Genomic DNA, 22,919 nt, shown 5'->3' with positions numbered 1-22,919 from the left:
TTTCATATAAAGTATTTGTGCACAACAAACACCCACGACAATGTATTCCGCTTCGACGGTAGACAAAGCCACACTATTTTGCTTTTTGAAGGACTAAGACACAAGTGATCTACCAAGCAAATGGCAACCTCCGGATGTGCTTTTTCTATCAACTTTGCAACCGGCATAATCCGAATCAGAATAGCCAACTAATTCAAATATAGCTCCTTTGGGATACCAAAGGCTAATGCTTGGTGTGTGCTTAAGATACATAAGAATTCTTTTAACGACAATCAAATGAGTTTACTTAGGATTAGCTTGAAATCTAGCACACATACACACACTAAACATGATATCGAGCCTAGATGTGGTTAAATATAACAAGCTATCAATCATAGAGCGGTAGAGAGTTTGATCAACCGTGTTACCTCCCTCATCTAGGTTGAGATGTTCATTAGTTGGCATTGGTGTCTTGATTGGCTTATATTCATCCATTTTGAACCTCTTGAGAAGATCCTAGGTGTATTTCTCTTGAGAGATGAAAATCCCATCTCTCATTTGCTTGACTTGAAAACCAAGAAAGAATGTAAGCTCTCCAATCATGGACATCTCAAACTCCTTCGACATCAATTCACCAAACTCTTTGCAAGAATCTTCATTTGATGATCCAAATATGATATTATCAACATACACTTGACAAATGAAGATATATCCATCAAGCTTCTTGGTGAATAGTGTGGTATCGACCTTCCTAATGGTGAAGCCCTTCTCAATGAGGAAGTCCCGAAGGCGCTCATACCAAGCACTTGGGGCTTGCTTAAGCCTATATAATGTCTTGGACAACCTATAAACATGATTAGGATATCTAGGGTCTTCAAACCCGGGAGGTTGATTAACATGGACTAGTTCATTAATAAAGTCATTTAAAAATACACTTTTCACATCCATTTTATATAGTTTCATTTCATGATGTGATGCATATGCAAGGAGGATACGAATGGCTTCTTGTCTTGTAACCGGTGCAAAGGTCTCTCCAAAATCCAAACCTTCAACTTGAGAGAACCTCTTTGCAACTAGTCTTGCCTTGTTCCTCACAACAACGTCTTGATCATCTTGCTTGTTGCGGAACACCCACTTTGTTCCAATGACTCTTGCACCTTGTGGTCGCTCTTCAAGAGTCCACACTTCATTGTGGGTGCAGTTGTTCAACTCTTCATGCATGGCATTTGTCCAATCCGGATCTTGAAGAGCTTCTTCTACCTTAGTAGGCTCAAAGCAAGAGACAAAAGAGTGATGTTCAATAAACGAAGCAAGCTTTTGAGAGCGAGTCATTACTGCCTTTGATAGACTTCCTATGATGAGATCTTATGGATGAGCTTATAGTAGAGGTGAATTTCTTCTATCAACCACTTAAGGGGGAGGTTGTAGAGCATCAACATCATGTGCTTGTGTCACCATTTGCTCATGGGAGACATGAGTGTCTTCATTTTCTACTCTCTCATCTTTATCACCATCTTGTGGCACATTTGATGAAGAAGGTGGATTGATCACTTGTACATCATCTTCATCATCATTAGGCTTGATGTCTCTAACCGGAATGTTCTTCATAGCCTCCCTCAATGGTTCATCACCTACATCATCAAGATTCTCATGTGCTCCTTGAGAGCCGTTAGATTCATCAAATTCCACATCATATATTTCTTCAATCAATTCGGTGGTATGATTAAATACTCTATATGCTTTAGACTTTGATGAGTAACCAACAAGAAAACTAATATCACAACATCTTTAAAACTTCCCTATGTGTTGCCGCTTCTTGTAGATATAGCATTTGCAACCAAACACCCTAAAGAAGGAGACGTCCGACTTTTTTCCATTGAGCAACTCATAAGGTGTCTTGCCAAGAAACTTTTGAAGGAATAGGTGGTTAGATGTATAACATACGGTGTTAATAGCTTCCGCCCATAGAGCTTTGAGAGTGTTATACTCATCTAGCATTGTTCTTGCAAGAGTGATAAGTGTCTGTTTCTTTCTCTCAACTACACCATCTTGTTGAGGAGCGTAGGTTGCGGAGACTTCATGCTTGATCCCAACTTCATCATAATAGGCTTCAATGTTTGTGTTGTCAAATTCTTTTCCATTGTTGCTTCTAATCTTTTTGAGCTTCACTTCAAACTCATTTTGTGCTTTCTTGGCAAACTTCTTGAAGCATGATGTAAATTTGGATTTATCATGAAGAAAGAATACCCATGTGTATCTAGAGTAATCATCAACAATCACAAGACAATAAAGATTTCCTCCCAAACTCTTATATGTTGTTGTTCAAATAAATCCATGTGAATGAGCTCTAGTACTCTTGTGGTTGACATGAAAGCTTTTGTAGGATGAGTATTTACAACTTGTTTGCTAGCTTGACATGCACTACAAAGCTTTCCTTCTCAAACTTCACATCCTTCAACCCTCTCACTAAATCATTCTTCATTAGCTTCTTGAGCGAGCTCATCCCAACATGAGCAAGTCTTCTATGCTATAGCCACTCAAGTATTATTTTGGTGAATAGGCAAGTCTTCAAATTAGCATATTCGGAGGTGAAATCCACTAGATATAGGTTGTTGTATCTAAATCCTTTGAATATCACTTGATCATCATCCTTCTTAGACACAACAACTTCTTTCTCGGTAAACAAGCATTGAAAGCCAAGATCACACAATTGTCCAACGGATAGCAAGTTGAAGCTCAATGAAGCAACACATAGCACATTTGAGATTGAATGATCATTTGATATTGCCACTGTGCCCAATCCTTTAACTTTGCCATTTGAATTATCTCCAAATATGATTCTTTCTTAAATATCTACTTCTTCATCTAGTGATGTGAACATACGAGGATCATCGGTCATATGTTGTGTGCAACCACTATCAATTACCCAATGACTTCGATCGGTCTTGTAGTTCACCTACATACAAGAGATCAAGCTTTAGGAACCCAAACTTATTGAGGGCTCTTCACCTTCTCAACAAGTGACTTTGCTACCCAAATTTTCTTAGACCTATTCTCGTTGGGAGGTCCTAAGAACATGACTTTCATCTTTCCACTAGAATCCTTTCTAAGCATGTAATGAGCATTGAAAGCAAATGGTCTAGCATGCTTGGGCAAGGATTGTGGTGGTGTAGTTTGGCACTCATGGGAAAAGTGGCCTTCTTGTCCACACTCAAAACACTTCTTTGACTTTGGCTTTTGTTGTTGTTGTTGTTGTTGTTGAGCTTGAGCCTTCTTCTCTTTATTTGCCATGTACCCAATACCACTTCTATCCATCTTCATGATGGTGTTCATTAGTAGCTCACTTTGAAGATGATTGCCTCTTGTGAACTTGCTCAATCCAATCTTGAGATGCTCTTTCTCTAACTTGAGCTTCTTGTTCTCTTCCTTGAGTGCATCATTATTTTTCTCTTCCTTGAGCTTCTTGTTCTCTTCTTTGAGCTTCTCATTTTCAAGAATCAAATCACCACCATGATCAAGTGTTTCTAACACTATAGTGTTGGTGGTTTTGAGCTCTTCAAGATCTTTCTTGAGCTTTTCATTGTCATTCTTGAGCTTGACATACTCATCATAATTATCGGTCTCAACCACTTGCTTGCTCTTGCTACTAGAACTTTGCTCAATGCTCTCAATGATCAAATCAACACATGATGTAGCTATATCAATCTTAACAACATCATTAGTAGCATCATGTGGCTCATTGAATAAAAATTCTTGAGCAATAACAAGATTATCATGATTAATCTTAAGATTGGTATGTTCATCTTTTAGCATATTATGGCTAGTGATGAGCTTATTGTGTATCCTCTCAAGTTTATCATATTTATCTTTAAGCTCTTTTTTAGAAGATTTGAGCTCCTTGAGTTTGGATGACATAGTATCATTTACTTCTCTAAGCTCAACACTAGCCTTTTTGGCTATATCACATTTGGCTAAAAGAGAATCATTCTTAGCTTCTAGCTTGTCATTCTTAGCTCTAGTCTTTCTAATGATCTTAGTATATTGATTTAGCAATTTAACAAGATCATCATAAGAAGGTGATTCATATTCATCATCATCACTATCACTATCATCATTGTTAGCATGATCATCACCACTACTATCATCATTATTTGATACCTTGCATTCACCATTGGCCATAAGGCATAGGTGTGTAGAGGATGATGACGGTGGTGTCGATGAAGATGATGAAGAGTCAATCACAATGGCGGCCACCTTCTCATTATCACTATCATCATCAGATGAGCAACTTGATGAATCAATATCCATGAGCCAATCACCGACGATGTATGTCTTGCCATTCTTCTTTTTCTTGTGGAAGTCCTTCTTGCCATCCTTTTTCTTGTATGGCTTGTTTTTCTTCTTCTCATCTTCTTCTTCATTACTTGAATCATCTTTCTTGCCCTGTACTTGTTCTTGTACTTGTCTTTCTTGGGCTTTGTGCATTGGTATGCTAGATGACCAAGCTCTCCACAATTGTAGCAATCTATCTCCGAGATTGGCTTTCTTCTAGAGCTAGTGAAGAACTTCTTTTTCTTACCATCAAACTTGATGTCACTCTTGTTAAGCTTCTTTAGCATCTTGGTGGTTCTTCTCACCATGAGAGCAAGACTTGTATCATCAATTTCACCATCACTTGAGCTCTCATACTCAAGCCTTGCTTTGCCCTTCTCTTGGCTAGCTTTGAATGCTAAGTCCTTGTCTTTCTTCTTAGTAGAGGATGAGCTATCTTGTGGTGTGATGTGCATGTATATCTCATGAGCATTGATCTTTCCTAAGATTTGTGTTGGTGTAGCGGTGGAAAGATCACTTTGATGAAACATGGTCATAATATGCCCATATTTATTAATGGGGAGGACACTCAAGATTTTTCTTATAACGTCGGATGGTTGCATTTGAGTAAGTCCAAGCCCATTGACTTTCTCTACAAGAATATTCAAGCGTGAGTACATTTCATTAGCACTCTCTTTAGGAAGCATCTCAAAAGAATTTAGCTTTTTCATGACAAGATGATAGCGTTCCTCACGCTCGCTCTTTGTTCTCTCATGGAGCGCACAAATGTCCGACCATAGTGTATGGGTGTCTTTGTGGTTCCTCACCCGGTTATACACATCTTTGCAAAGGCCTCTAAAGATGGTGTTTCGAGCCTTTGCATTCTATTTTTCATAATTGACCTCATCACCTTGTAGGTGCGTGGGATCCAGAGGTTTTAGGAATCCTTGTGAGGCGGCTCTAAGTATACCAACATCTAGAGCTTCTAAATACACCTCCATGTGGATTTTCAATAAGAAAAATCATCCCCCTCAAAGATAGGAGGAGGTCCATCCCCGTGAGATATCTTTCTCTAGACGGTTAAGTCTAATTCTGTGAGCACGATGCTCTGATATCAATTGAAAGGATCAAGATGCCCAAGGGGGGGGGGTGAATTGGGCTAATTCTAAAATTCTTTGCAATAATTAAATCCTATGGTTAGCCCACTTCACCCCTTGTGCCTAGAAAGTGTTTCTCTTGTTCTACCGCATAAAAGTTTAGCAACCTATGTTCCAATCCTACTCTAGCATGGTAATTCTATGAATGTAAAGACAAGAATTGAATCGCTCCTCGGTGCTCGGTCATCGCCAGCGACGCCGGGGACTCCTCGCTCCTCGGTGCTCGGACATCGCCGCCTACGCCGGGGACTCCTCGCTCCTCGGTGCTCGGTCATCGTCGCCGACACCAGGGACTCCTCGCTCCTTGGTGCTCGGTCATCGCACCTACGCCGGGGACTCCTCGCTCCTCGCTCCTCAATGCTCGGTCATCGCCGCCTACGCCAGGGACTCCTCGGTGCTCGGTCATCGCCAGCGACGTCGGAGACTCCTCGCTCATCAGTGCTCGGTCATCGCCGCCTACGCCGGGGACTCCTCGATCCTCGGTTCTCGGTCATCGCTAGCTACACCGGGAACATCCTGGTTGGTCGGACATCGCCGGCTATGCCGGGGACTCCTCGGTGCTTGGATCTTGTTACGTCTCGTCGGTGTGCTATCAAGCTGCTCCATACTGTTTGGATCAGGGTGCTAATCTTGGGCAGCACGTCTGGGGTCTTGATACGCACATGTCGGACAACGTCGGCAAGCTTTCAGACTTCTTTTTCTTTGACCCTACTACAAGATTCATTATTCATCTTCCAGCAGGCTCGGGGACTAAGTGGGCACACTTCACCTTGCAGTGAATGTGCTTGTTCTCATCTCAAGGCTATGCCCGGGGAATGGCTGCCTGCTCGGCTGGTCTTCTACTTTCTGACCCTGGCACCACGTGACTACGTCACCTACTGTCAGGCTCGGGGACTAGCTGTGGGGGTATGACCCCCAAGACATGGGCTGTGCCCCTAGGGGTGGCCCGGCCCACAAGGTTAAGGCATGCACGGCGCTGCTCGGCGTGCACCGCAAGACATTGTATATTACCAAATAGGCTACTTTACTTGTAACCCTACCTCCTCCAGAGTATATAAGGAGAGGTAGGGGTCCCCTAGCGGATAGGATCTATCAGATCGGATCTACATACAGATCAATACAATACACCAAAGACATAGGACGTAGGGTATTACGTCGATCAGACGGCCCGAACCTGTCTAAATCGCTGTCTCTGTGCCTTGTGTCAGCATCCAGTTCCTGATCACGCGCACCCCCACCGACAAATCTACCATCATGGGGATACCCCTCGGTGGACTGCCGAGCATATTCTGTCGACACCACTAGTCCTCGTTGGAGCACCCACGCAAGGGTGTAGCTCCCCCTTGATCCGCGCAAGGATCAAGTACTCTCTACGGATTGATTCTTTGACACTCCGTCGTGGTGAATCACCCACAACCGCTCACAACTTGAGTTGGATCATCCACAAGCTCCACCAGATGATCACCAAGCTCCCAATCACCACCAAGCCATCTAGATGATGACGATCACCAAGAGTAACAAGCGCGAACTCTCACTTGACCACGACAAGCCTAATGAGAAGGGTGGATGCACACTTTGCTACTCTTGCTTTCACTAATGAGGCCTCTCTCTTGGATTCTCAAATCTCAATCACCTCACTAGGACCTTGCTCTTCTTGGCACTTTCAAGGGTGTTTCTCAGCTATTGGAATGAGTAAAAGTTATCCCTTGAGTGAATAGAGAAAGTATTTATAACCCCTCATTCAAAACAAACCGTTATGTACCTCTGCGGGGTGACCGGACGCTCCGGTTAAGGTGACCGGACGCTCCGGTCTGTTCTCCCTGCAGTCGAGCAGTTAAGTTGTGATTGGACACTAGCCAGCGTCCGGTCACAAAAACTATCCTCTGGAACCTTACTGATGTTGACCGGATGCTGGTCACTTTGCTGCTCAGTGTCCGGCCAGTAGCTGAAACCTGACCAGCGTCCGATCAGCACTGACCGGACGCGTCTGATCAGGATTTTCCCTCTCTGGACCCTTACTGGAGTTGACCAAACGCTGACACCTAGCGTCCGATCACTCACCTCTCAGCGTCTGGTCACGTCCAAGTGACTTCACCTTGATCAAATGAACTGATCGGACTCTGCGCCAGCGTCCGGTCACACCGAAACCAGCGTTCGGTCAATATTTGACCCTCCATTTACTTCCAACTCGTAATCATATGTGAATGAAGTTTGCTTCAATTGGTCTAAGGGCTTTTTAGGAGCTACCTAGTGCTAGATTTGATAAGTGTGCACCACACCTAACCCACTAGACTCACCTAGGTCAAGCTACCTGTCCATACCCCCCTTAATAGTACGGTCAAAGGAAAAACAAAGTCCTAAACTACTATAAGTGTTTCTTCAACATCAAATGACACTTAGAATTAGTTCATCCTTAACTTTGTCGTCCATCCTTTGAAAACCGAAACGATTTCCATCGTAGGGGCATGACAACCATGATTGCCCAATCAATTGACATTACAATGACCTAACTTAATTGCCTCTGCAAAACACAAGTTAGTCACAGTAATCTCGTATTGTCATTTATCACCGAAACCCAATTAGGAGCCTAGATGCTTTCACTCATGATCTCATATCTTATTGTGATCTGAGGGCATTTTCTTATAAAACACTGAGGCATTATTATCTTATTTGAGGTAATCATAACAGTTCTTTTACTATTGTTTTAGTTTTCTGTATTGCCGTATCAAACTTTATCTTTTATAAATTTAATATATGTTGCAAGTATCACCACAGTATGCTTTATTTATCATATTATGAGTGAGAAAATTTTCTTAAATGGCCTATAATCTCATGTTTGCCTAAATGTCCTCAAAACTATAGAGACGGCCCTGGCTGGCTGCTGAGCATTTCAGTGATGAAAAATACTGGCAGAACCAGGGGTCGAGCAGGCACGTGCCCCCCCCCCAGCACAGTGACTTAAAAAATACCTATAGAAAATTCAATTGCATGGCTAAAAAAATATTATTTCACTCTAATTTGATGATAAATAATGTGCTTTTTCGTTATGAGTACTAAATATATGTGTAAAATGTTGAAAAACTATTGCGATATATATTTATTGTACATATTTATCATGTTTATGAGGTGCCATCATATTGTCCGGCCCCCTTATTCAAAAGTTCCGGTTCCACCACTGATTGAAAAATGTGTATACTTGTTTTTGGTAACTCTGATAATGGTGGTTCCTTCTGTGAAAGGGATAAATGGCTTTTATAGGTGCTTTACCAAGGAAATGCGAGCAAAAAAAAAACTCGATCCGTGGTGGGTAGATAGCCCCGGGTATTCCGGCTTAAGAAAAAGATCTTTTCATGTAGATCGAGAAAACCCTCGAATCTCTGCCTTATCCATACACTGCGGCAACGCAGCTCCGTGAGATGAGCTGGCCATAGACCTGTGCTTTGGATGTGGGGCAGACGAGGGAGTTTTTTTTTATTTCGCTCGAAGAAAATCCCTCCGAAAATAATGCGTAGGTGCGCCACACTGGGGCTCGAACCCGCACCGCAAGGGTGCTGCTGAGAGCGCTAAATCAGCCGGCCTAGCGTCCGTTCGCAATGCGAGCAAAAAGAAAATCCTGTAAACCTTTATGGAATGCTGGCATCTTCGAAATGATCAGATTCATGGTAAAGGTGACACGACAAGTGGAGGTTCAGTTCAATTAAGGACCACTCGGGTTCACTGTGCTTGGTCCTGCAAAAGGGAGAGATACAAAAGGAAAGGTAGAAAGAACATATGCGAAGGAACGATTGTGTTGTCAGCCTGGACAATACAAACTAGTGGAACAGTTTTTTTAACGGAGAGAATTTGTTCCACGGAGAAGTGAAAATTTGTTCAGTCAGAAAGAAAAAATTGGATCCATAGCAAACTGTCCAATTAAAAGAGAAATTAGAGAAAATGTTGGGCTTTTACCTGGAAAATGTGTAATTACTTTCAGACTTCGCACGCCATATGCTTTATCTCATCAGGACACCTCACTAATAAAAATCAGATATTAACTCATAGATACCATCTCATCATGTATATGTCTCATAAATACTATCTCATCATGTATGCCTCACATATAGTTCATATATTCTCTCTCCTATCAAGAGAGGTACAGGGGAGTTATGTCTCTCCTGCATTAGGATGCGTAAAGAGGCATTTGCCACCAGCCGCCAAGAGGCCCTACTTGAGTTGAGACCCGCTGCCGTGGCAGGCGTCCAGATGGGCCTTCAATCGTCCACGACCCGCGGCGACGACCCAAACGTCAGCTGGGCTTTTACAAGGCTTTGCGCCGCACGGAAAATGGGCTCGATCCGCCTCGGCTGACCCCAAACCATCTGCTGCTAATGGACGTCGGCAGCCCACTGGGTAGCACTTCATAATCATGCCTGCGTGTCTGGTACTCTCTGGCCCTCGTTTAGTTCCGCCGAATTGGCGCCGGCAGGAACACTGTAGCGGTACTGTAGCCACAGTACCGTTTTGTTTTTATTTGGTAATAATTGTCCAAACGTTGACTAATTAGGCTTAAAACGTTCGTCTCGCAAAGTACAACCAAACTGTGCAATTAGTTTTTGATTTCGCCAACATTTAGTACTCCATGCATGTACCGCAAAATTGATGTGACGGGGAATCTTCTTTTTGCATAGTGTTAAAGTTTGGATTTGGGAGGAACTAAACAAGCCCCTGGTTCCGTGGACAGCCGGTCTAGTGCTGTGCAAAGCCGCACTGCATATGCCGCCGTGTCTTGTGAACAAAGTGAACTTGCAGCTGTACTCTGTATAGTGTATTGTATGGGGCGTCCGCTAGGTGCACGAAATGCATGGGTACAGACACACACGGCCTCTTGGTCGCTGTTAGTTGGGGATCTGGGAGTTTCGTCATAAACGCCGCCGTGATCGTATTCATATGCACTAGTACTTCCAAAAACAAAAGGCTGAGATCCGCATTATTTTGTTCGAGATCCAAGAGCACTTGGTGGCGTGGTCGATCGAGAGACCTCACTTTCACTCTCAATCCCAGGCTAGGTTTCCTATGGCTAGAGATGCAGATTGCAAATGCGTGGATGAACGGGACTGGGAGAGCGCGCGCTGTCACTCGACACATTTGCAGTGCAGCTGCTTCCAAAGCTGGTGAAGCTCGATGAGATCCCGGTCCCTTTTACTCCGATTCCCCGGGATCACGACAGGACACAAGGGCCCACTAGTCAGTCCTACAAACCATTTCCTTTTTTTCCCTGGGGTTAAAAAAGAAGAAGGAAACGCCCAAAAAAAATTTACTGCCGCGTCGCGAGTCGCGGCCCGCGATGCTGGATCTGGGTTCCCTCCGGTCCGGTGGCGTCGTGGAGAGTGCAGAGATTTTCCGCAAGCTGGTGTGGGCACGGTCAGCCCGATACGAGCATGACCCACTTGCCCATGGGGTGGATCGGCAGATGCGATTCCTGCGTTGGCGCGAGCGCACACGTACACGGCAACGCGCACGGGGCGTGCGCCCCATACGTGACACGCCGGATCGCGGCGGGCGTGCGGGGTCATGGTGGGCGCGCCACCGCCAAGCCTCCCGGAACGGGGGAAGCCATGCGTGCGTCGCCGTCGCCGTCGCCATCACGACTGCACGGCCATCGTCGACTCGTCGCCATGGCTGCCTGCTGGCTCTGCGGTCCTCAGCCCACAGCCTGACAACTTCAAGCCGCAACGCTGAGCACTCACCATTGTTCACATCAGTCAGGGCAGTCAGGAGCATGAGGAACAAGGGATGCAAAGCTGCAGGGAGCAAGGAAGCACACATATATCTGGAGAGTGGAGACGATGCTCCCACCAAAGACATGCACCAAACAGCTCAGATTTTTCAATGGCACCGGGGGATTTGGGTTTCAGTATATAGCACTATAACTCAATCACAAAACCAAAGCAGATCTTTTTACAAGCAGGACCTCACTCTCTGTTCCCAGACTTGTAATATACCAACAAACCATACTTACCCAGCAACAACCAGTTCACATTCTAACTGACCGACCGACCGACCTGACCTGACTGACTGACCAACAGTTTCCAAGTAACCCAATTATTACCCAGAGAAAAGGGTGAAAAGAAGAAGAAAATGAAAATAAGAATAATAATATCTGACTCCTCCCCTATAACGGACACTAGACTAGTAACTTATTGAACGCACCTCTCGACCAAAACGGTATGAATGAATGAATAGGCATCTGCTGCGTCCATTGCGACACTTTGTAGACACACTGGCGGGTAACTTTTGATTACATATACGAACAAATGAAGGGTATGAACAGATCCTAGGCATATATGGCGGGTGGCGAACTGGTCCATGGATATAACCTGCAAGTTTGACGACTGCTCTACGGCCCCTTAGTGTTGTACCTTCTGGAATGTTGCCATGGAACGCAGCCTGTTCGCAATCTCTGTAAAGTTTGGCCGCTCAGATGGTTCTGTTGACCAGCATTGCTCCATTAGTGACCTCCACTCTGGGTCACAGGAGTCGGGCACTGGCGGCCGTAGAGTGTTGCTCACAATGCCACCTGCATACACGAGGACATTTTAGGTTTCAATCTAATCAATAAGGATTATTGACCACATCTACTGCAATAGAACTCCCACGGGTTAAGAAACACTTATGCCACAGCAGATTTGTGCCCACCTATTATAACACCATAGTGTAAATCTGCATATGGCTCTTCTCCTGTTAGCAGTTCCCAGAGAACAATCCCAAAAGAGAACACATCAACCTGAGGCCAGCATAGCAACATTTGTGTCAGTTCTATGTGAACTTGAAAGAGCCAGCATGCCATCATTTATGTGTCAATTCTATGTGAACTTCAAAGTGCCAGCAGAACCAAAAGAATACTCCAAATCATATGTATACTGAAGAATAGAAACAAACTATCACACCTTTTCTGAGACCAAGCTGCTGCTACCATTCAGAAGTTCTGGGGCCATCCATGGAAGTGTTCCCCGGACACCTCCAGAGATGAGGGTCCGACACTTCACTTTTGAAAGCCCAAGATCACCAACCTACATATATAGGAAAAGGGGTACTGTTCAGTGTTACCCAAATTACAGAAGCTAATATCCTAAGATGTAGATACATGGCATCCAACTATAATAGCATACACAATTCAGATGGCAAACAAGCAATTCTGAAGCTACTTACAAGACCGTATCATGCTATTAGCATTTATACATTCTTTCTCATTAAATTGTACATGCATGCACTCCATTCAAGTTTGTACTTTTATTCACAGTACCACGAAAGGAACTGTTCCATCATCTAATCATACGTATTCCATATATTTCTTCAAGTGCCAATAATAGGATGTGTCAGTTAAGCCACAAGGCCACAATGATCCCCAGCGAAGGTGTTTTAGTCCTAAGATTGTATAGCAATAAACATCATTTGTGTTGTAAGACTTTTCTTTACACAGCACCGAGAGTCTATGACAGAAACTGCTACATCGAAGCATATATATTACATGTTCATCCAAGTGCCAATCAGACACCTCAGTTTGTGATACCCATCGAATGTGTGTAATTTTAGAGACACATAACAATTTGCTTAAGTAACAAGTATTGTTATCTGTGGATAAGAGTCCAGTCCTATCAGCAGTTCTTGACTCTTGAGCTGTCAAACTAAATGCCCATCTCATAATAGTAACAAGTAATGTACTTCAAACTTGCAAAAGCATTTTGTTTTACAGCAACAAAAAATAGCTTACTGCTAAACATAGAAAGTTCATACAGGATGGTCTCCCTATGTCAAGCAAAGTGAATATGACAAACAAGAGAAGACAGTGATCTAGCAACTAAGTGCAAGAATAGAATAATAGGATTGACTGTGCTGCTTACCTTGCATATTGGACGCTGAGGGTCCCTTAAATTAACAAGCAAATTGTCACTTTTCAGGTCAAAGTGCACGATGTTTTTGCTATGCAAGTATTCCATTCCAAAGGCTGTATCCATGGCAATAATTAATCTCTTACGTCGATCGAGGGTTCTGCCAAGAAAAAACAAAACATCAGCACCATGTAGCACCATTCATTTCTAATTCTGAGCAGCATATATCATTAAAGAAGGTGAGTTATATGCAATGTAAAAGGAACGGACTTGGCATTCTTTAGCAAAGCTGTCCTAAGTGAGCCATTGACCATATATTCTGTAACTGTGGCAATGGATCCCCCAGGTCCATCAAGAACAACACCATAAAAAGCGACAACATTTGGGTGGTGCAGATCGGCAAGTTTAGATGCTTCATTCCAGAAGTCAAACCGCTGAAAATATTCAAGGCATATCAATATACAGACAAGCTTATTCAAAAACAAAGATACGAAGTATGAGAACAAACCATCTTTTCTTGCTCCGATGGTTTCCCAGCAAAACATCTATCATTGATTCGTTTTATTGCAACATCTGTGCCTCTCCATTTACCATGATAGACAGTTCCAAAGGTTCCAGAACCAAGCTCTTGGAGCTCTTCAAGGTCATTGTTCTTTATAATCTGCAACAGCCATGGATGCAAAATGTTATAACCATATGGTACAATATTAAAGATGAACACACTTAATAAGCTATACTATGATCCTAACCTGCAGGCGTCCATCTGAAACTGGAAATCCTGAAATCCAATCTGCTGGTCTGCTCTTGGAAACCTGCACTCTTCCCTTGTTTAGCATTATGGCCAACATAAATGAGGACATTTAGAAGCATCTAGATAATCAGTTCCTAACCTCGTTGGGGTGGACTTCACCTTCTACTTTATTGGTAACGGCCCCAACTCCTTCATTTAGCAGAGGAGGTTGAGGCTCGGATGACTGAGCTTTAGATGTAGCTAACCCATCCTCCATACTCAGTAAATCTGGGTTAGAGATGTCATCACCTGGATTGATGATCGATGTGAATAAAACTCACAAGTATATTAACAAGGTTTCATAGTAAAGTATCATTAAGAACAGAATATTTGTGATATAAAAAGCATGTGTTGAATCTGTACCTTTGTGATCTGACTGTTTCTGGAGAGAAACATCCTCAGCTGGAATATTCAGATCTGGCCCTTTGCAGTTCAACAAAGAGTTGTGTGTATGGGGATCCTTTGGGCTGATGTTCTCTCTGCTTGCTACCCTCTTAGGTCTTGGTGGCAGTGCATGTGCATTTGCAGCTGCTTGATCCACATTTGGAGCATGGTTTGCCAATGCTGCTGTCGGCAACTGAACTGTGTTTGGAGGAGCTACGACTTCATGTGGAGCTTCCTTGTGATAAACTTCAGGCGGAACATCTCTTCTCTCACTCACTGGATTAACAGTGGCATTTGGATAGACCATATCAATACCATAAGTTGATTGAGGCAATCCACCAGGTCCGACTGTAGCAACAACATAACTAGAATAGGGTCCACCAATGCTCATCATATGTGGCATATGGCTCATATTAACATGCTGGACATTGTGCAGGTAAGAGCCGGCCACAGAAGGGGGTGGTGCAGATTCAGTTTGAAGCAATACCTTTGGTTCACTAACATCAAAAAAAGTATTGGTGTTGCTTGGATCAACCTCATTTGCTCGGGTATCTGGCCAGGTACTGATACTATTCTCTGGATGCCCCTGAGAGTGATCTAGGCACTGCATTCTGGGGTAAACCACTGTCAGGAGACATTGCATGTTTCCTTTGTTCAGTAGAGCCAGAAACCTCGCTGGGGCTCATCCGGAGTGAATCCATCATCCTGTCCACATTTGCCATGTATGTTGGCACGGCCACAGGGGCAACTGCAGGCGCATTGTCACGATACACCTGCCCATCCTCACGATGCCTTGAATTGCCACTTGCACTACCTTCACCAGCAAGCGGGTTATTGGGACTAGCAGGCTTCACTGGATACTGAGGCATCCCATGGCCAGAAGGTAACTGCTGCTGTGACTGCTGCATAAATTGATGATGAGAGCTCGCAACATCAGTATGGGCAGAACTTGGAGAAACTACTCTGTCCTTCTCGCTAGGAATCACAGGAATATGGCCAAACCCATAGGTCGACGGCAACTGTTGTGGCGGCATTTGCTGCTGCTGCTGCTGCTGGACATACACATGCTGATGCAAGCCAGTTGGATCAATGAGCACTGAGTTTGTAACCCCTTCCATCTTGGGCACATAAACCCTCTCCTGCGGCACTGGATGCATATGTGTGTATCCATAAGCCCCCATCGGTGCCTGAACACCCCTCTCCAGTATCATCATCCTCGCCACATCTTCAGGCCGCAGGCTCATGAACACAGGCCCAGGCTCAGGAGCAGCCCCTCCATGCACCTCATTGCCATACTCATTCACCACTGGATCAGAGTGAGAGTGAGGCAATGCCTTCAAGCACAGGTGGCAAGTCGTCCAATCTTGCCCCGTGACCTGGCGGCTGCTGATTGAGACCCTGAATGGCATCTCTATGATCGTTCATGAACACAGGAGGCAGTGGTGGCAGCTGCGACAGTGGCTGCCTGTACCTCGCTGCCTCCGGATGGGGATGTGTAGCTACCTCTGGATGTGGATGTGGATTCGCCTGGGGAGCCCTCCCTTCAGCAGCAATCTCCTGCGGCTTAACCTGTACAGGAGCAGGAGCAGCATTGCTGAAGACATCAACAAGGGGCGGAGGCACCACCCCAGCCCCACTGATGTTCGATCTCGCAGCATCATTTGAGCTAGTGGAGGTGGGGGAGAGCCCAGCTGGAGACCCAGGGCCGCCGCCGCCACCTGAATGCGCCGGAGGGGGCAGCCCCCCGTCAGAGCACTGCGTGGAGGAGAGGCTCGCGATGCTGTCCTTGCGCACAATGCCGTTCACGGCCTCCAGGTACCGAAGGCCGGCGTCGAAGCTCCCGGTCTCCAACTCCTCCCCGCCTGCGGCGCCGCTGCTGCCCGCCGCATCCAGGATGGGGAAGATGAACACCCTCAGCTTCGGGCTGGCGCCGTTGAGCTTGTCGTACTCCTCGACCATGTTGTCGAGATCCTCCGGCGAGGACACGGAGATGAGCGCGTCGAGCCCTTCGTCGGGGAGCTGGTACTTGACGGCGAAGTGCGGGCCCGTGGCGCCGCCGTACGCGTCGGCGAGTCGCGCGAGGAGGTCCGGCAGCGACACCCCGCGCGGCACGGACACAATCCGGGTGTCCCCGCCCGCGTACCGCAGCGTGCCGTCCCCCGGGCGCGGGAGGATGCGCCCGCCCAGGCTGCACAGCAGCTTCATCCGCTCGCCGCCCCCGCCGCCGCCGACGCTACCGCCGTCGTCTGACGCCCCGGCGGTGGCGGCCATCCGCCCCGGCTGGGCCCACCACCCCTCCCCTCCCCTCCTTCCTGTACCTCCCTCCCCCTGCTGGATCTAGCCTCGGGCTCCACCCACGAATCCAAACCCTAGCCCCCGCACGACCCCGAGGCGCTGGCGCGGGCGGAAGGAAGAGCAGAGGACTGGAGCGGCGACTGGCTCAATGTTTTAGCTCATGGCGTGGGGCGCGTCGTCGCTTGGTTTGCGGGGAATGGGAGGGGAGGGAAACGGGGGCGCGTGGGTGGGGGGGAGGGACTAGACGAGTAGCAGTACAGGCAGCCTGCGTGCTCGCGTCGGATTACTCAAAAACCCTCCGCTCGCTTCGGTGGCTGGTTTTCTTCGCTTTCGTTTTCTGGTTTTCTATCTATTATACTCTTCCGGCGGCGGTTTTCCTTATGCAGGAGGTTTGTAGTTTCCTACTCGGTTGGCGTTTTTGCGTTTCTGTTTCTCGTTTTCTCTGGTTGGTGTTAGATTATTGTAACAAAGTTTTTGCTTTTCTATTATATAGGGTTAGTAGGAAAAAGTTGTGTGTGTGGAGACGTCGTAACTAAAGAATCTTTCACCTGAGAAGCTATGTTTCGGTTAGAGCTAATCGTTTTGTTTCTTGTTAGAGGATTACTTTAATGACACGTCGGATCTAACGTATAGATCTGAGATAGATTCTCTGCGTAAACCATGATATACAAATGTGTCTGTGCATTTGCCATTATAGGCCGTATCCGACAATCGAATCTATGTAGCGTATATGATGCATAAGCTAGATATGAAAACGTTATCCATGCAAATATGTTTCTGCATTTTCCACCGTTGGCATTATACAACGAATCGAATCTATGTAGCGTGTACGATGCATAAGCTAGATATAAAACTGTTATCTAATTGACGACAATTTACACCTTTCAACTTTAAAATCTAGCCCTCCAAAGTACATGGTGACGTTACTAGAACTTTCGCATAGTGACAGATGTCGTTTATACAATTTCGCATGATACCAAATACATATACTTTCTTTAATGTACATTTTATCAATTTCATTTTATTTATTACTGGTGTGCATTTCTATGGCTAAGGTTAGTGTTCTAGAGAAATGCTTCTAGGACTGTATAGAGGGCGGATAGACAAGTATTTTCAAACCAGTGGGAGTCAAGAAGCAAGGATTATATGCATTGGTAAATAATGGCAAAAAGACGACCAATTAGGAGGTGGCATCGAATGGAATGATGTTAGTGAATTCGGATATGAAATCAAGAGTCGGTTATAGACGGAGATGAAAGGCGAGGAGTCAAGCAAGGCGACTTAACTTGAAGATGAAGTTGTTTGATGGACAACATTGAGATTTACATAACTTTTAGGCAAAAGTTGCCAGCGGATACTGAAAGTGGTGGTCGTTTGTTGGCGGACACCCAAAATGGAGTTGTTTGCTAGAGGACACTCTGGTTTGTGCCAATCTTGCCACAGGACACCGTGCCCTTATTTTATTCATTTCCACCGGTTGAGGAGAGAGAACATTTCGCTATTGACATCTAGTGCCCTAGTGCCCCTGAGCCACATTTGGGACGGACCCGACCTAAACCGGCCCAGACCCGACGATTAGGCAGTACCTGGTTTGGTTGGACCAACTTATACTTTCGGTGGCCCCCTTACTCGCTCGCTCTCCATCTACCTCACTCACTCTCCTTCCCTGTCTCCACAACAAAGGGCAGGCTTGATGTCCTCGACCAGATAGGGCAAGCAGAGGCCGGATCAAGATGGCGACGGGCTTGGGCACTACTTCGTCCTCCTCTACATCTACGCATTCACGTGGAGTGAGGGAGGCGCAACCACTGTGCCCTTTCTAAAGGACACCAACCGATGTGGAGCAAACCTCTAGAACCCAAAACAATCCAAATAAGCAGTTCTATACTTGCAGGAATCGAGACTGGGTGAGTTGTTTTCATTTCTTTGGGATCCATTTTGGTGGTTTCAAATCCTGACCTATGGTTCATCACAATCTTGTGCTCTTGGTCCTCTACAGGGCAACGACAAGTGCACTTTCTTCATGTGGAAGCTAGCGAGTGCAGAAGGTGTTGTGGACACTACAGTAGTGATAGCAAGCATGAAGGCGATGAGACAACTCTGTTGAACCTGAGCAATGTAGTATTTGCTCAGATGGTTGCTACCAATAGCATAGCTGGAGAACAGAGAGTGAATAAGTGGATGAATGTGGCCAGTGTGTTTGTAGGAGTTGTGTGCTTTGTTGCCATGTGCATGTTGGTGTATAACAATACATGAACTTTGCTTTGTGATGTCTGTGAAATGAAATGCAGTCAACTGACATTGCCAAGTTTAATACATTTCAATCAGTACCAAGTTTAACTGACATTGCCAAGTTTAATACACTTCCATCATTACTAACAATACCAAGTTCACTACAATACCCAGTTCATGACAATACCAAGTTCAATACATTACAAGTTTTCAAACAAGAGGCACAAATATAAGGCAACAGAGCCCTCTAGCTATTGTTGTTGGTTCTTGCATTGTTCACATGTCACAAAAGCCACAAAAACAACATGCACAAAAGTCACAAAAGACCACAATAGGCATGTATACAAATCTTCCTTCTCTTGCTATGTTGTTTGTAGTGCCTAGAAGTCTTTCATGGCCCTCTTGCTCCTAGTGCAAGCGCTTGGACTAGATGTCAGCTGTGAGGTAGCCTTGACTCCTAGTCATTGGCCTTGGCCTATCTACCACTTGGTGTTTGGCCTAGGCTCCTAGTGGCCAGCAAGTTTGGAACCTGGCAAGAATGAACATGTGGTTAAGAGTTAGTAACAAACTAAAAAAATGTTGACTCAAGAGATATAGGGCATGATCACATACTACATAGCTTGTTTAGGAGGTGTAGGCTCAGCAGGAGTTGCCTTCTTCTTCTTTGGTTGTTTTCCTTTCGAGGAGGCCTTCCTTTATTTTTGCTCTTGGATGGATCATCTGTGGTCTATAATCTCAACCACCTTTGGCTTATAAGTCCTCTCTTCTTTGGTGGTGCAGGTGGTGGTGCATTAGGGTCTAAGAATGTTTCATTGTAGGTTTTCTGGAGGTGGCCAAATCCACCACACCTTTTACACCTCCTCTTGCCCTTGCTGCTTGACCCACCTTCTACAACACCAACCAGCCTTCTTTTCCTTGGCCTTCCTGTTGCTCTCTTGAATATAGGAGGAAGCGGTTTGAAGCCAATATCCACCTTTTTACTCTCTTCTTTGTCTGGCATAGACTGGACTAAGCGAGGTCTAGTGTCAACAATCTCTACAGTTAATGGTAGCTTTCTACTCTCCCAATACACATGAAATGCTTCTAGCAGAGAGAGTCAGAATCTATAGGCATTGTCTCATCCTTGGTTTTGTCAAAGAAAGTAACTTTCAGTGTTTTATCCTTCTCATGAACTATCTCCTTAGCAAGCATAGCATTAAAATCCATCCAATTGGTGGTATCCTTGTCCACCACACTGCACGAAGTAATCAGTTACATGATAATCATCGAGCCCGTCTGGTCTTTGCTCTACATAGGCAGATACTCTAATCGACACCCTACATGCGGCCGTCGGATCCATCCTAAATAAAAAACATGAGATCCAAACTAAACAATTTCAAACCACAGTCTTTCTAATGCATCTGCAGGCATACAAATCAAACGAGTACGAGTTCAAGAAAACAAACCCTTTTGGAATCCATTTGAATTGAAGCACCCTCAGCGGAGAACCCGGGCACTACGCGTTCTTCATGGTGGGGTACTTCATCTTCTGGTCACAGGGTTGCTGCAGATCCTTAGCCCCCCATGGATGACGGCGGCAAAGGCTAGAGGTGTCAGCGGTGACGGGCACTGGAGTGGATGGCAGCGCGGCGGGCACTGGAGTGGAGTGGATGGCTAAAAGCCATAGTTTGGTTTTGAATAATTGATGAAACCTAGCACTAACCTTTGTCATGAGTTGTGATATGAGCTAGGTTGGTGCAATCCAAGTATTTGAGCAAGATGAGGTCCATGGTGATGAAGGTGGACATGAAATGATGATGATCAAGCTCAACTTGGAAAAGAAGAAAAAAAAACAACTGAGATGATCAAGGCAAAGGTATATGATAGGTTTTTGTTTTGCACTCAAGACACCATAGAGGGTGTGAGTGACTTAGGATCGATAGCTATACTATAAAGAGGGGAAATCTTTGGCTAAACGATTTATCGAGTGCCACTAGGTGATATGATTCTTGCATATGCATTTAGGAACCTAGTGTGCTAACTTTGACCCTTGTAAAATGCTTTGAAAAATGCTAACGCACGTGCACACAAGTTCTACACTTTGTGGTTAGCAAGTTGAAAGCAAGGGCAAAGTAGTTGCAAACTTAGAAAAAGAAAAGGAGGAGCTACATGTCGACCGGAAGCTAGACACGTCCTGACCAGACATTGTCCAGGCGAGTCCAGTCATTTTTAAAACCTAGCGTGAAGTGGCTGAGAGAGCCAAGTGATGATCGGACGCTGGCATGGCTTGATCGACACATCCGGTCACAAATTGAGTGGCGGTGGCTTCGCGTGACCGAACGTGCAGGGCTCGCATCAGGTCGGCTATGACGTAGGCTGACATTGGCTTCACGGGCGAGCGCAGCAGAGAAGAGGCATGATCGGAGGCTAGGGGCATGTCAGGTCACTGTGGACCTAACGTGTCCTGTCAGAGAAAACTAGCTCTGGATGCTCTCTGGACTTGATCTGACGCTAAGTGATCCAGAGTTCGGTCGTTTCTTCTGTGAGTCCGGTCACAACTTAACCCTAGGGCACTTGATCAGTTGACCGTTGGAGATCAATGCTCGATATTCAAAGGATGTGACATGTGGCGTGAGATTGTTGACCAAACACTGGCTCGAGCACGTCTGGTCAACCCAACCGACGCGTTCGGTCAGTACGCAGAGCGGCCTCCCTTGGCTCTAACGACTCTATTCGTTTGGGACATCTATAAATAGTGTTTGGCCGCCTCCAAGGCAGTTCTCTTGGCACTTTGACATACTTGACATCCTTGTAAGCCTAAGCAAACACCTTCCACTCATCTCTATCATTGATTCATCATCATAGTGAGATTGGAAGTGATTCCAAGTGCATTTGCTTGAGTGATTGCATCTAGTGGCACTTGGGGACCGTTGTGGCTATGGAGTTCTTGTTACTCTTGGTGGTTGCCGCCACCTAGACGGCTTGGAGTAGCAGAGGAGCTTCGACACAAGTTGGTGATTATTCATGGCTGGCTTCGGTGATTGTGAGGAGTCTTGCACCTTCCCCGGTGGAGACCCACAAGGTAGCTATAGTAAATTGCTCGTGTTATTGAGTTACCTTACTTGAGGGTAGGTTCTTGCGGTGTCCAAGTGTGTGGATGAGGTTCGTGCAACACCTCTTAGCCACCGAACCACCAAGTGTTGGTCGACACAACGGGGATTAGCGTACTGGCAAGCACATGAACCTCAGGAGAAAAATTGGTTGTCTCTTGCCCTTTGGTATTCTCCTGGTGATTGAATTGGTATTCATCTTATAATTGATTCACTCCTCTATGCGGTGGTATAATCACCCTACTCACTCGATTACATTCCCATAAACTAGTTGTAGCAAGCTCTTTAGTGTAGCTAGAATTGAGAGCTTGCTTTGTAGCTTAAGATCATCTAGTGGAGCTCTTTAGTGTAGAAAGTGTGAAACTCTTAGTGAGTACTGACTTAGCCATTTGTGTGCCTAGTGATTATAGTAACTAGAATTGTTGGATAGGTGGCTTGCAATCCTTGTAGAGCTAGAGCAAGTTTGCATTTCGCTATTTGTCATACTAATCAAATTACTCTAGTGATCTTATAGATTTCTAAATAGGCTATTCACCCCCCTCTAGCCATATTTGGATCTTTTAAGTGGTATCAGAGCCATGGTCACTGTTTAATTCAAGGCTTAACAACATTCGATACAAAATATGGCTCAAATTGTGTTCAACCATGTTGGAGGCAAACCATCATTCTTTGATGGCACATCTTTTGATTATTGGAAGAGAAAGATAAAGATGTACCTTTGATCAATCAATGACAAGGTGTGGGATGTGGTAGAGAATGAGTTTGTGATTATTGACCCTACCAATCTCACCAACAATGACAAGATCAACAAGCA

General features: G+C 45.2%; 1 pseudogene; it reads right to left on the bottom strand.

Annotated features, from left to right (window-relative positions):
* Positions 1-11,290: 11,290 nt before the first annotated feature.
* LOC136526804 (uncharacterized) lies at positions 11,291-17,016 on the bottom strand (annotated as a pseudogene).
* Between the last annotated feature and the right edge of the window lie 5,903 nt (positions 17,017-22,919).

The sequence above is a fragment of the Miscanthus floridulus genome, chromosome 19 (assembly GCF_019320115.1).
Source record: "Miscanthus floridulus cultivar M001 chromosome 19, ASM1932011v1, whole genome shotgun sequence".
Classification (NCBI taxonomy): domain Eukaryota; kingdom Viridiplantae; phylum Streptophyta; class Magnoliopsida; order Poales; family Poaceae; genus Miscanthus; species Miscanthus floridulus.
This window is presented reverse-complemented; position numbering and strand designations above follow the sequence as displayed.